We start from the raw sequence: 15,938 nt of genomic DNA, 5'->3' as shown, positions 1-15,938 counted from the left end.
ATTGTTGTACAACCATACTGAAATTTGGAGTAGATGTAAAATACTTTAATAACTAGTATTGATATTTCAACAATACTCAATTATAAAATATAGATACGTGTAGTATGTGTATCGATAAAAAAACATAAGTATGAATATAAAATCACAACCAATCAACCAACAACGCTTCGGAGATCAAATGTTGTGATATATTAAGAGCAATCAACCAACATGAAAAGTGAGGGAAATCTCGACCATCATAATTTTGAGGAACAAGTTGGAAGATTAGATATGTGAAGAATGCATTCTGGATGATATCCATTTACTCCAGCTCATGAAGATAGGATAACCGTAAACCGAAACCGTCTAATAGAAATATAGTTGATGTACAAGCAACTGCATATTTAAAATCTCAAAGGCGATGCATTTGGTTCTCAAACATTTAAAGCATCAGAAGCATATCGAACTTATGATTCAGATGCTACACGAGAAATGCAACCAAAATTTTCGACAATTGAATGATATATCTTTTAATAATAATGTTAAAGAATGGAAGATACACACATAAATAAGAAGTATCAGTACTTGGAATTTCGAAACTTATTATTTTAAATTATAGGTAAATTAACAATGTAAACGGATAAAAGAGTTCATGTATAATGAAAATAGCTATAAATGACAAGTGGTGATACTTGTCATTTACGCCTATTATCATTACACCGGTAGACTTTTACCGTTTACATTATTAATTTAGCTATGTATCGATACTTTATACATGTGTATCCTTCAATTCTTTTTATTATTATTCTAAGCTATAGCCTTAAATTCTTGGGATTTTTAGTTGCTCTTTGTTGCATTTCCCATATACCACCCAAATTATAAGTCTGAAACGTTTCTGACGCTTTAACTGTTTGAGAACCAAATGCATCACCGTTGGGATTTTAAATCTGCATCTGCTTCTACATCAGGTATGTTTATCTTCGAAGATTTCGGTTTATGGTTATCCTATCTTAATGAGCTGGCTGAAATTGATACTATCCGAAAGGCATTCTTCACATATAAAATATCCCAGCATGTTCCTCAAAATTATGATAGTCAGGATTTCCCTCGCGTTTCATGTTGGAAAAAAAAATGGAAATTATGATTAATTAACGATAACATGAAAATTGTCTAGGTTAATAAGGAAAGAAAAAGGTTGTTGTTACCTTACAAATGGCATTTGATGTTACCTCCCGATGCAATGAGCATGTTGTTGTTTGAAGGGAGCATAGGTTGGCAGAGCTCATATTTATAGTGGAGTCGAAACTGATAGAGGTGGTAAGTATTATAGTAGACAAAGATGGACAAGCAACTGGTCTATTTGCAAAGTTTCTTTAAGATAACAATATAGTTTCTCAGTACACCATGCCAGAATCACCTAAGTCTTTGTGGGTTGAAGCTCTCAAAACAACTGTGTATATATTAAACCAAGTTCCAAGCAAGATTGTACCAAATACCCCTTTTGAATTGTTTAAAGGTTGGAAACTGAGTTTACGATGTATACGCGTATGGGGATGCCTGTTTGAAGTGAGAATTTATAACTTACAAGAAAAGAAACTAGATCTAATAACCATTAATGGGTATTTCATTGGATATGTCGAAAGGTCTAAAGGATGCAGATTCTATTGTACATCACATAGCACTAGAATTGTGGAATCAAGAAATGCAAAGTTTCTTGAGTATGACTCAATCAGTGGGAGTGATCTACCTCAAGAATCAATTTATGTAGATCAACATTCTAGTTCAAGTGAGATATTGATTATCATACAAAATACCCCTTAAGTACAACTGGGTGTCGAACAACCAATCAATGATATTCCATAAGTTGTTGAAAATATTCCAGTAGATCAAGTTGTTTAAAAAATTACATAAATTATTGAGCAACCAATTGAACAACATGATTTACAAGAAAATGTTGATTCAAAATTAATGAGATCTACTAGAGAAAGGAAATCAACAATTTCTAGTGACTACATTGTGTATCTACAAGAGTATGACTTAATGTTGGAGATGAAAATAATTTTGAGTCATTTTCACAAGCTATGAGCTGCAATGAAACAAAATTGTGGTACAATGCTATGAAATATGAGATGAATTCCATGAAAAGTACTGATAATTGGGATAATCTTGTACCGTTGTTTGATAGTGTAAAAGCCATTGGATGTAAATGAGTCTTTAAAAAAATCAATGGGCAACATTTAAAGATATAAATCAAGACTTGTTGCAAAAGGGTTCACTCAACGAGAAGAAATCGAATACACTTATACTTTTAGTCCATAACCTAAAAAAAGTTCTTTACACATTATGTTAGCATTAGTAGCTCATTTTGACCTTGAGTTACAACAAATGGGTGTGAAAACTGTATTTCTCAGTGATGACCTAGAGGAAGAGATATACATGAAACAACTTGAATGATTCTCCTCTAGTGATGGTGAACACTTGGTATACAAGTTGAAAAAATCAATATAAGGATTGAAACAAGCCTCCCGATAGTGGTATTTAAAATTCCATGAAGTTATCTCTTCATTTGGTTTTGTCGCAAACATCATGGATCAATGTATATACCAAAAGGTCAGTGGGAGTAAAATTTGTTTCCTTATCCTATATGTGGATGACATTTTACTTGTAACAAATGACATTGTATGATACATGAGGTGAAACAATTTGATTCTAAAAATTTTGATATGAAAGATATGTGTAATGTATCTTATGTCATTGGCATTAAGATTCATCGTGGCAAACATCGAGGTATCTTAGGTCTATCTCAAGAAACCTATATAACAAAGTTTTAAAAAGATTCCAGATGAAAGATTGTTCACCTAGTGTTGCTCCTATCGTGAAAGGTGATAAGTTCCATTTGAACCAATGCCCGAAGAACAATTTAGAGAGGTAGCAAATGAAAAATATTCCATATGCTTTAGTAGATGGAAGCCTGATGTAAGCTCAAGTTTGTAAAAGACCCGACATTGCATTTGTTGTTGGAATGTTAAGAAGATATCAGAGTAATTCGGGTATTGACCACTAGAAAGCTGCAAAGGAAGTTTTGAGGTACCCAAAAGGGACAAAGAACTACATGCTTATGTACAAACGATAAGATAGTTTATAGTTAATTGGGTACTCAGATTGAGACGTTGTTGGTTGTGTTGATTCACATAAATCAACATCGGGTTACATATTTATGTTTTCCAGTGGAGCTAAATATTGGAGGAGTGTCAAGAAAATCGTAGCTACTACATTCACTATAGAGGTTGAGTTCGTTACGTGTTTTGAGGTTATCTCATATGGAGTATGGCTAAAGAGTTTTATTTATTAGCTTAGACTTATGGACTCAGTTTCTAGGCCATTACTGATATACTATGATAATTATGTTGTTGTCTTTATGGTTAAGAATAATAAAAGTAGAAGACAAAGTAAACACATCGTCATTAAGTATATGGCCATAAGAGAATGTGTTAAAAAGAAAGTGGTCATTGAGCACATTAACATTGAGCAGATGTTAGCTGATCTTTTAACTAAAGGCACGCCACCTCATAAATTTAAGGATCATGTTGTCACTATGGAACTTGTTTCCACTTTATAAATTTTTGTTTTAAGAACAAATTTAATGAAACATTATTAAGTTTGATGTTTCCCATTTTGTTGTGTACACATTAATTTTATTATTTTGTGAAATATCACTAAAGTTTGGAGATATAATAAACATTGGGTTTATTCATTATGAAATTTGGTTGGTGTTGAAACATGATACATTGTGATATATGAAAGATATTACTCAACTATAAGAGGAAATATTGCTAGGATTCGTATATTATGTTTTGACCTTAAGTACTCATGGGCTTCACGAACCAAGTGGGAGAATGTTAAATTTGAATGTTGGTTCATGTATTATGCCACCCACAATTGGCAATTCAACTGGTTAACCGCATGCAATGTGGTAAGTGAGAGTTATTCCACTTTTAGTGTCCCATGTTATAGGGTATAGGTGTTGTTTTTAGGTGGTTTTTATGGCCAAACCACACTATAAACATAAGGTTAGTCAAGGTCCCTGAGCATCAAATCATTCTAAAAATTTTCACATTCAGAGAGATGGAAAACAATACATCATCTACGTGAGGTTTTGAGTGTTTAGAAGATCCTTGGCGGTTCTAAATTTTGTGCAGCTGAGTTTGAATTGTTCAACGGTGTTTTGTGTTGTTCACGACGGTCAATGGTGGTCTGACATATTTGAAGGTGGTGCAATCAAATTTGTGTTTCGATATAAGATGTAGGTAATGTCAAGAGGTATTTATAACACCCTTTTTTCGCTGCGTTTATGCTCAATGTGTGAAAGAATGTCTAACATTAAAAACATAAATATAAAACTTATCCATAAATTTTAAAGTACAAATGCTACCAAAACAATGACCGAGTACAACAAGAATGATAAAGTTTTAAAAGACCACATACTACAAGACAAAGAGAAATATCGATTATCGACCTATGGGTCCAATGTAGCCGGTGGTCTAGTGGTGTGTTACCATCAAATCAATAGTCTTTTTGTTTGAATTAGTACCTCTTAATTGAATACAAATCTCGTTGTTTGATTCCCTTGTTTTGAACTATGAATAAATTAAACTACTTTTAATTTTTTTAAAAAAAATTGGTGAATTGGACTTTTTAAATCGAATATTGTATTTTTATAGGAGACGTCAGTCCAAAAATAGAGTTACTGCCTTTTCTGCCCTTAGCGGCTCACTTTGAATCGACTCGTGTTACAAGGACTGACCGTGAGTGTTGGTTGATACTTTAGTTTTAGTTATGGTTTTTGATGTTGAATTAGGTAAATAAATTGTTATTAAATTATTTTATAGGAGCTGATACGATCGGACCTACAATTTACGTTGATTATGGGAAATGTCACGTTCTTTGTTAGAGTTATTTTGTTGAGGTGTGTCTTTGTCCTACGTTAAAAATTATTTATATGGTTGTCTGATTGATTGATCTATTCATTGTTGATTTGATAGCATATCTATATGGAGAAATTGATTGTATGTTATGCAATTCGAAAAATGTTATGTGATGAATGTTGATCTCTCATACGCATAATTTATGTGAGGCATTCGGAGCATATAAATATGTAATTTTTACATTCAAATCATTTTAGAATTCAAATAAATATGTTATCATGTCATATTGAGTTAGGATTGTGGTCAAGGAAGTTTAGTGAATTCCCCCGACGGGATGAATATCATTTCAGATTATCAGTGGATCTTTCCTTCAGGGCGGACCTCCACTTCAGATGGTGTTAGTAGAGAGTGGTTCTGAAAAACTACTCTTCTAATTGTGTAAGGTGTATGAGTGCATTTACACTTTCATATTATTTGTGTCTGAATATTTTGATTTAGATTGTGATTATGTTTTGCGATTTGAAACTTGTATGTTTGATTTCACTTTAGAGACACACTAAGCTTACACCCTCATAGTTTCTCTTTCAGATACTCATAATTAAGTGACCCATTATTTGGAGAGTTACATCGCTTTTAAGATTAAATTATTATGAAATAAAATATGAAGTTTTATTCGACTTCTCATTTCATATTTTTTTCGTATTTTTATTCAAGAATTATTATTATTATTATTATTATTATTATTTTGAGACATTGGATATTGCAATTATTTTGGACTGTTTCTGTATGACTTTGTGAATATTTATTATTTATATCAGATTTTTTTCTTATAGTTTTTTAAAATAAAATTATGGGGGCGGAACTTGTGAATTGCTTTTTAAATTTCAATTTTAAGTTTGGAATCAAACATGAATTTCTTCGAGGAAAAAGAAATTTTAAATGGGCACTCTAAATATGATCTTTTGTTCTAGGTCAGGTAAAAGAGATTACAATTCACCTATTATTTATCTTATGTATTCTTTTGATTTGTTTAGCTATGATCTGATCATGGCAGCTCCATTCCCTCATAAGCCAAAGCAACTTGATCAAAGATGAATGATTGATTATATTAAGAATACCAGGTTGCCATTCATATATTTTTTTCTTCTTGAAAACCCTCATGGCTCGAGTTTTAAGAACCTCTTGAGTAAGGTCTAGCCTCATCTTATTTTATCCGCTTTTTATACCTACTCCACTCAACATTAAGCTTCTTCAACTTCTGATCCACTACATTTCCTCTTGAGTTTAATGTTGTGTCTTCAATTTATTTGAATAAATCATGCTGGTTTGAAATATTATGTTATTTTTATATTTTATCTCACATTGTTTTATTTATAATGTCTCACTAAGTTATACTCAGCGTGTGATTGTTTTCATGTGTAGGTAATGAAAATGAAAAGCATAAGGAGTTAGGAGTTTTGGAAACATCACCAAGAAAAATCAAATCTACCGCCAATATAAGTATGAATATTTTCTGATGTCTCTTTTGACATATTATTGGCGTGTATATTATGTATTATGTTATTTTATTGGGTTATTATTGTTTTAAAAACTAGTTTGTATAATAATAATAATAATAATAATAATAATAATAATAATAATAATAATAATAATACAGGCCAAGTATAAATAGTGGAAGATAAAACTAGTTTAATGTGTAAATAGTAGTTTATTAAATTATATTATATATGATATCGAAATGGATTTTAAATTAGGTAGTTTTTAGGTAGTTTACATTATGACATGAAACAACATTAAACTGTCAAGTTGCTGTCTGAAACAGACATCGATTTGAATGTTTAAATATTATATTTTAACGGTACACGATTAAATTATTGTATGGAAAGGACTAAATTAGAAAATTTTAAAGTTTCAAATTTGTAGTAGTTTTCTTTGGTAGAATGGTTGTAAATGTAGCGTGTCATTCTTTACTCGTATTTGGGGACATATAGGGGTTAAGGGTTTACAACATGAGATTGCTTGTGGTTATATATTTGTGAGCAAAGTTGGCACTTATGATAACCATGTCGAAGTGAAGACTAAATCCAAGCTTAGAAAAAGCCGGGATTTGATCAGTTTTCATTATTGAAGATTACTTCTTTGAGAAGTGTTGTGGAAGAGGTAGAGAAATTGTTCGTTGAAGTGAATAATTGTTTTTTTTAGTTTGGGTGTCTCATCAACCTTGAGTGTTTTGTCTCGAAACCTTCACACTTTCAAAATTCACATCAATGTGGAGATTTGTTAGAGTTTGACTTTAATTCAAAGTGACATAAATTAAGTAATATATAATTTGGAAAAGTAAGAAATCGAGTAGAATATTAAGTTTTTATTTCTCCAAAATCCTTTTGTATTTTATTCATTCATATTAGTGAAATTCTTCTCCTTTGCTCGTGGTTATTTCCTTTTGGGTTTCCACGTAAATCTTAGTGTTCTTTGTTTTCTTTTTGGATCATATTTATTTATTTGTCCATAATCGTTCTGCTATTATAACACAACATAAGTGGACCTCATGACTTAGAGAGATAAAACTTCAGTATCACTATGAAGACTAACTTTTCCTACTCAAAAGACAATCAACTTCTCCATAAAACACTTCATATACCCAAAATACCAAAACGATTCTAAAAACATAATTCTTAAACAATACATCTCTCTATCATATACTTAAAAAAAGAAACATCCAACAAAACATCGAACCCATCCTACCTACCATCAAATAGAAGTACCATACCCCACTATTCTAGCTGTCGGACTAGATATATGTAATCACACTCAAACAAACAATAACATACTTGGACAATCCATTTGTGTGTACAGTTTGTTGATAGAACTTGTTTAATTCTTAGTGTATCTGCTCTTCATCTTGATGTTACAATATTTTTTTTTCATTCTCATATGCTTCTACTACTAATGTGTTGTGTCTTAATGCGAACAATATGCTTTTGTAGCTTGTATTTTGTGAGTTGTGGTTTTGGTTTAGTAAGGATTATCCATCGTCTCTTGATGGAGTGAATGTTAGTTGAACTTCGTTATTTTGTTTAATGAATTATGATACTTCGTAGATGTAGCATCTTAATGAAATTAGTTGAAAATTCTTTATCTCATGTTTTTCTTCTTCTACAAAATACACATGGAACTAATAGCTTAACAGTCTATTTCTCATGAAATAATACGGGAAAGCTCGAAAGATAATAATCTTACTTTCTATTAATCAAACAAAAAGATATTTTCTTACTTCAAACAAAATACATTTTAGATTTTGTCGAAACGATTTTTTTTTCTTAATAGCGAGATTTTGAAAATTACGTAATTTTTAATTTCTCTTTGCGTTTTTTAATTAAAAAACAATGCGATTTTAAAAAACTTCATGTTTCGAAAAATTTAGGATTTCTTAAATAAATACAGTTCGAGGAGTCACCATCAATCCTTGATTAGGGTGTGATTGGGCACCCAAAAATGTTGTCATTTTAAATAAAAAATTTATTTTAATTAAAACAACAAATTGAGGTCTGCATTATCAGAAAATGAGTTCGGGAGTCGATTACGCGTGGGGAAGGATTAGCACTCCCACAACGCCCTAAATCAGTACCTAGTTGATTAATTAACGTCTTTGCAATGAAATTTACAAATTCAATTTTAATTTGATTTATGATCTCCAACAAAACAACAACATACGAGTTTTACATTATTTAAAAGCACCAAAATATATTAAATTAAAATTACATAATCTTTAGAAAGATAAAGAATATTCGATAATTTAAAAATATCGAGACAAGATCTTAAATAAGTTCTAACTACCTTTCCTCGAAAAATTTAAGTAACCGAATATTTCATTTTCTTTCGTTCCCAAATTTTAAAGTGATGAATCAATTTTTAGGTGTCACTAATGATATATACTTTTAATTTAAAATTGTCAAAAGCGAATATCTAATCAGTTAAGACAACCAACTTAAAATAATTTTAAATTAAATGAATATTACCCTTAATCCAATTATGTCATAATGTCGAGTTATGCATATGAGGATATCATACAAGTTGTAAAAAAAAATATCATGTGAATAGTATTAGTATACACATATATCTACAAGTTATATAACACGCACGTGTATATAAGATATAGGAAACAATCATTTGTACATCACGCATATAGGAAAAAGATATATATACTAACTAAAATGAATATAAACAAAACTTAGTAAGTAAGAACTAAGAAGCTAATGACATGCGCAACATATATGAAAACATAACTAGTTGAACCAAAATAAAGGAAAAAAACGTGGGATCATAATTCATACAACCAAAGTTTTTTTTTTAAATAAATAATTCAATAAGATAAAATAAAATAGAAATCCAAAGTCAAATATAAGATTTGAAACAGGGTGGCAATGGGTTAAGGATTTCAACAGGTAGGTTCAAAATCAAATCAATTATATACATATATTTTAATTACAGATTATACTATGCATATTAACATATGTTGCACAAATCTGAATTAAATACAAAAATAATAATAAAAAAATTACATGCCAAACTATATAAAAAATACATATACATATTAATGTAAGGACTAAATTTAAATAATCATAAAATTAAACATACAAATCGAAAATTAAAACATATACTTAAAATAATAAAAATTAAAACTAAATGTCGAAATTAAGATGGAATTACACAAGAATGGACTGAAGTGAATAACGCATCAAAACTAAAAGATTAAGGAAAGAATTTACCCATAATATTTGAAGGACTATAGAAATAGTTTACCCCCCAAAGACCAATTCACGTGGGTTTGGTTGGATTCTGAAAAGCAAACTTTCTTTGTTTTTTTTTATACGCACTTAACCCTCATTTGTTACCATTTTATGCATTAATATATATATAAAATATTGGATAAAACTGAACCCTAGTTTTCAATTGTTAATATCCCCTTAACGCCGCTTCTTCACTCTAAAAGGGTCTAAGGCCAACGACCAATTCACAAAGAATGGACTGAAGTGAATAACGCATCAAAACTAAAAGATTAAGGAAAGAATTTACCCATAATATTTGAAGGACTATAGAAATAGTTTACCCCCCAAAGACCAATTCATGTGGGTTTGGTTGGATTCTGAAAAGCAAACTTTCTTTGTTTTTTTTATACGCACTTAACCCTCATTTGTTACCATTTTATGCATTAATATATATATAAAATATTGGATAAAACTGAACCCTAGTTTTCAATTGTTAATATCCCCTTAGCGCCGCTTCTTCACTCTAAAAGGCTCTATGGCCAACGTTTGGCCACCACTTACCGATGGTAATCTCACTCCAAAACCAAACATCAACTCTAACAGAATAAACACTGAAGCTAGTCCACATGAAACTAGACTCTCGGTTTCTCCCCCCTCACATTCGAATGGTATTTATGCTCAAAGGAAACCATCGCTAACCGACGCTCGACTAAACCACCACGACAGGAGCTCATCGCCTGCTCAACCAAAAGCCAAATCACCACAAAACGGGCCACCTACTCCACTTGACGCTACTTTGACTCACCAACGATTTAGACCTCAGGTAAACGACCCTTCAATTCTTTCCTGCTCTTAAACACTTTGAACCCGCATGCACACACACAAACAGAATGGTAAAGAAAGAAAAAAAACCAGAATAGAAACGAAGGTACCCCCAATAATCTCTCCGATTGCTCCTAAATATGCGTGGTTTTTAGATTTACTTATTAGATGGTGGATTATTTTTTATGGTTTTCGAATGAGGATGAAATAAAATGCATTCTCTTGCTCACCATATGAAACGAAAAATGCAATGAAAATGTTTCTCATATGATTTCGAATAGAGTCCTTACATTGCTTCTCTGTTTGTTTTCCCACTATTGTTTCGAATAAGGTATCCCAAAAATAGATAGAAAAGCCCCCTGTGGTTGATGAAAAATTCCGACTCGAATGGTTGCCTTTTCCTCTCTTATTTTTTTGTCTCTCCACTAACATAGACAATTCCCTAAAAATATAGTGCTCTCTCCACTAACATAGAAAATTTCCTAGAAATATAGTGCTCCCTCTTTTGCTGGTGGAATTCTCATTCGAATCGGTTCTGATTTTTTTTTGTTTTTGTTTTTCTGATCATTGCCCCCTCTTGCTGCTGATTTTTGGTCGTTTTATTTCTTTTTTCCACCGAAATCCCCTTGTCCTCTTCTTACATATTTTCTTTGTTGGTTGTTGAGATTAAGATGGGATGAGGTGAAACCATCCCCTAATTTTTGGGGTTATGTGTTTGGTTTTGACTTAAGGTTACTTGCTTGCAGATTTCACGTGGGAGGCTGCACGGGGAGCTGGAAATGATGCAAAATGGGTAGGGTCTTGTAACTGGGTCAAACTTGGGCCTACTTTGCTTTGTTGGCTCGGGTCTTGTAATTGTTGTTGTAATTATTTGCATTCTAGCTGGGCTTGTAAGATGTAAATGGACTTTAGACACTTAATTTGCATCGAATTTCAATTTGTGTCTTGATTTCCATATACGATTACAATTCCAATTGAGCATCTAAAACTTCCAAAAGTAAACTTCCACGCTTCATCATTTGAATTAATTCTTCATCGAGCACCAACGCCTTCAAATTATTTTCCGATCATCTTTAAATGGAATTAAAATATCCGGACAAAATTAGGGTATTACAGATTTGACTCACTAAACCAACTCAAATTATTTTTTTTATGTAATCATGTCATGGGGATTTGAAGATTTGGCATTGTTTAAGAAATCTAACATCTTATTTCATTAAACCAATTAAATTTTATAGTTTCTTGACATTTGTATATATTATTATTGGTATTTTAATGAGAAAAAAAACTAAATTGAAGAAGGAAAAACTGAAAACTATAATTTTTATTCAGCAACGTTCATAATTTAAATAAAGTAAAATCAAAAACCTATTAACAACATGCTCCTAAATTTACACAACAACTTATTAATAACTTTCTCCTAAACTTAAACAACACTCAAATAACAAATAGCTAATTATAAAATCAGTCCTGAACACATCAACTAACACTCCTTGCTTTAGGAACTACAAACACCAAGTGTTGTTCTCAAAACTTTAAATTTACTTACTAGAAACGGTTTGGTAATGATGTCTGCAAGCTACTTCTTTATTTTACAACGAATCAATATAACATCACTTTCATTTTGCACTTCTATCAAAATGAAAAGTTTAATGTTGAAATACAAGTTTAATATTGAAATGCTTATTCTTCCCATAAGACACTAGATTGCAAAAAATTACTATGGCAACTTGATTATCAACAAATACCATTGTGCTTTCTTTGTGTTCAATATTAAGATCAATTAATAATTTTTCTCAACCATAAAGCTTGATTAACAGTGGATGCTATATCAATAAATTATGATTCAATAGTGGATTGAGCCACAATTTCTTGCTTTTTGAGCTCTATGAGAAAACATCAAATCCAAAAATGAAACATTAGTCTAAAGTAATCCTTATGTTATCATAAGGTGTTTGATCCTTAACTACTTTTCTAGGTAGTTTTTTTTTGTAGGAAAACCTCTGTATGAGCTATTTCTATCTAGAACTTCTTGGGTAAATTCTTTTCATGCATCATACATCTTGTCATTTCTAATATATATTTGTTTCGCCTTTCACTATCTCTATTTTACTGTGGAAAACTCTTACATGTCAATATGTGATCATCAAGTTATGGAAGATCCATTGCCATGCTTTTGAGTTTCATCTTCAGTATCTCTTGATGGTGATAGTGTCTGAGTCTTTTATGCCACAACATTGTGAAACGTTCTTTGGCTAGAAAATTCTATTGCTCCTCATATATTGGATTGAGTAAAAATCTTCTCCTTGACATTTTTACTTCAAACATTTTTTGGTCTATAGCATTCTCTATCACACATGTCTCCGCTATGAATTTCACTTTGAATCTCTTATATACTAATTAACCAATGATAATTAGATTTTTTTATCAATAAAGTCAGTAATAAATTCGATACATGAATAACTTACAATGGCTATTGTTCGTTTTCCTTTAACGATAATGTATTCATCGTTCCAATTCTGACCCTCTTACACTCGATACTCTTCAATTCTTTAAACAACACTTTATCATGTGTCATATCATTAGTACAACCACTATCAGTAAACCAAATTTCACTCATTTCGTGACTAGTGAAAAAAGTTGCAACAAAAGTTGATCATCTTCTTCTCGATCTGCCACTTGTGCTTCATCTTGTTGTTGACTTTTATGTTATAGCCAAAATCATAATAAATATGAACAACAACCAAGATTTAATCATGTCAGATCATCAAGAATAATAAATACTAGATTTGCAGAAGCATACCTAAATTAATCGATAGGTTGAAATCCTTGAGTATATCTTTGGTTGTGATCTTCCAACAAGATGGAGTTCCCTTAAGTATAAACTCTCTGTTGGTATAAGAATAAATACGAGAATGTCTATTTCATGGGGACCATAGCCCTTTATATAGTTGATTTAAGAATCAGTTATTGTCTGTACTTATAACTCTGCCCCTCATCAAGTTATAAATACAACTTTAATAGTATCTACACTTTTATTCTATGACACTTCTAACACCTTGTGACTTTATAACCTAATTGGTCACTTAATTTATGTCATATTTTATTATAACAATATACATTATAAATATGGGCCCATAATTATGGATTTTAATCCAATAATCTCCCACCTGGGCAACATATGTTTCCTAATAAATGTATAACCTTACGAGCACAAAACTTGTTATCATACAATAGGTATTCTATAACAATGTCATCCATCAACTATATCCATATATGATCAAAGTGGCATTTGCCATATCTATCATGATTGGATCCATCAACAGTTACATATACAAACATGGTCAAATGACATAAATCAATCATGGAGTATAGCATGGAAATTAAATGCAATGTGAACCGCACATATATATTTCCAATTGGTCCTCTTTAAACATTAGAGAGATCAAATTTTAACAAAACCAGAGTATGAATAAACAAAAATAAACTTTATTTCTGTAGAAAATAATCTTAAAATATATGTCCTTAAACTGAAGTAACTGAAATTGTGTTTATAATAAATAAGCATTAAATACAAACTCCCACTAAAACTGAATATCCTTAAATAATATTACACCCACATGAGTAATGTACTCATTAAAGACCTTGGGTGGCAGTTCCTTATTAAGCGCTCAATTATGAGTTTGTACCAATATGCTTTATAAACACATAACCACTATGAATTTTCTTTAACAACTAGAAACATAATGTCTATGTGCTTAGACTTAAGATGTTCTGTTGTATATGGAATAAAGGACTACAAATTAGTTGTTACAAAATAACTCAAGTGGTCTTTCTTATCAATCCATAATTAACAGCTCATGTGACAATTTTGCATTCATATTCCAATAAATCAGAGTCCGTAAACCTGACGATCTCTTCCTTAATAGACATTCAATATGTGAGCATGTAACATTTTTGTTCTTAAATGTATTGTTTGAATCAATTTGACAGCTATCCAACGATCCATACCAAAATTGCTTAAATACATGCTTAATATTCTAAAATCATACGTTGTGTCCGAATGCGTATAAATCTGAGTATACATTAAACTCCTCATTCATTTTTGAAGCAAAAAGAACTTTTAATATTCCCTTAATTTCAAAAACATTCTTAGAGCACTGATCAAGACTAAATTTGTTTCCTTTAGCAATAAGGGGTATTATGTAGTTTACTTCCATTGAACTTATAGTATATACAATTGTCAACCAAATTCATCTCAATACCAAATGAGATAATCAATTGGAAATTTGTTATACAATTAACGGGAGTCATATTTAAACTCATAAATGGATTTCCCTAATTTTCATATTATTAATTTTTTATCATCAGATAATTTTCTAATTGCACCTTATAAAACATCTCATCAATGTTATCATTTTTAAAATCCAACTTATGTAACTTAAGATTAAATATAGCAACTAATATCATGATTATCCTGAAAGAGTCTTTCAATGAAACCAAAGAGAAAATCTCTACAAAATTAATGCAGTTTTTATGAGTATATTCTTTAGATACAAGACCACCCTATACTTGTCAACATCACCATTTGCATTCATCTTGGTTTTAAATATCCATTTTCAACCAATTAGTTTTGTACCTTTAGGTAATGAGACAAGTTCTCAGACTTTATTATCTTGTATAGAACTTATACTCTTCTTTAAGACATTAATACACTTTTGAGAGTCGTAACTTTTATGACATGATGAAATTTGATTAATTCATCTTTCATCATTCAACTGTAATCCTTATTTCTTATGGAAACATAATAATCTAAAATAATATTGCTCTCATGTTGTAGATCTTCTTAATGACACTTGTTCTTTTATGTTTTTTAGTTTGTTCTTCCATAATAATTTCTCATCTTAAATAGAGAGTTATTAAAAATAATCTTATTAAGATTCTAGATTCACTTATTCACTAACGACATGTATGAAAACATGAATATAATCGAAAGTGATAATATAAATTGAGTTATAATCCAATTCCTCCTCAGAATTAATTCCTTCAACCTTATTTCTCCCTCCAAACTCAACATCCTAAAAGATAGTGTTATAGATCTCATCTTAAAAATATTCCTAATTATAAGATCATAAAACTTATAGCCCCTAAATCACATAGAATAACCAAAATAGTTACTTAATGTTTTAGAATTCAATTTCTCCTTATTTGTCCTAATTCATCTCAAAAGAGAATGTTGAAAACATTTTGATATTTCGATATAACAAATTAAGGTAAATGAATTTTAAGATTTTCCAAATGATTTTCTAAGTATATTCGATATAATTATTTGAATATCAAAACATTACTCTAAATCTTTCAAAAATCATTTTTAATCCTTACTCAAGTGTAAAATTAAGTTTTAATCTTAAAACAACTTCAAAATAATTTTACAAAGTATTTC

This window comes from Hibiscus syriacus, unplaced genomic scaffold, assembly GCF_006381635.1.
Source record: "Hibiscus syriacus cultivar Baekdansim isolate YM2019G1 unplaced genomic scaffold, ASM638163v2 tig00020138_pilon, whole genome shotgun sequence".
NCBI lineage: Eukaryota > Viridiplantae > Streptophyta > Magnoliopsida > Malvales > Malvaceae > Hibiscus > Hibiscus syriacus.
The sequence above is the reverse complement of the archived record's forward strand: the minus strand, read 5'-3'. Positions refer to the sequence as shown.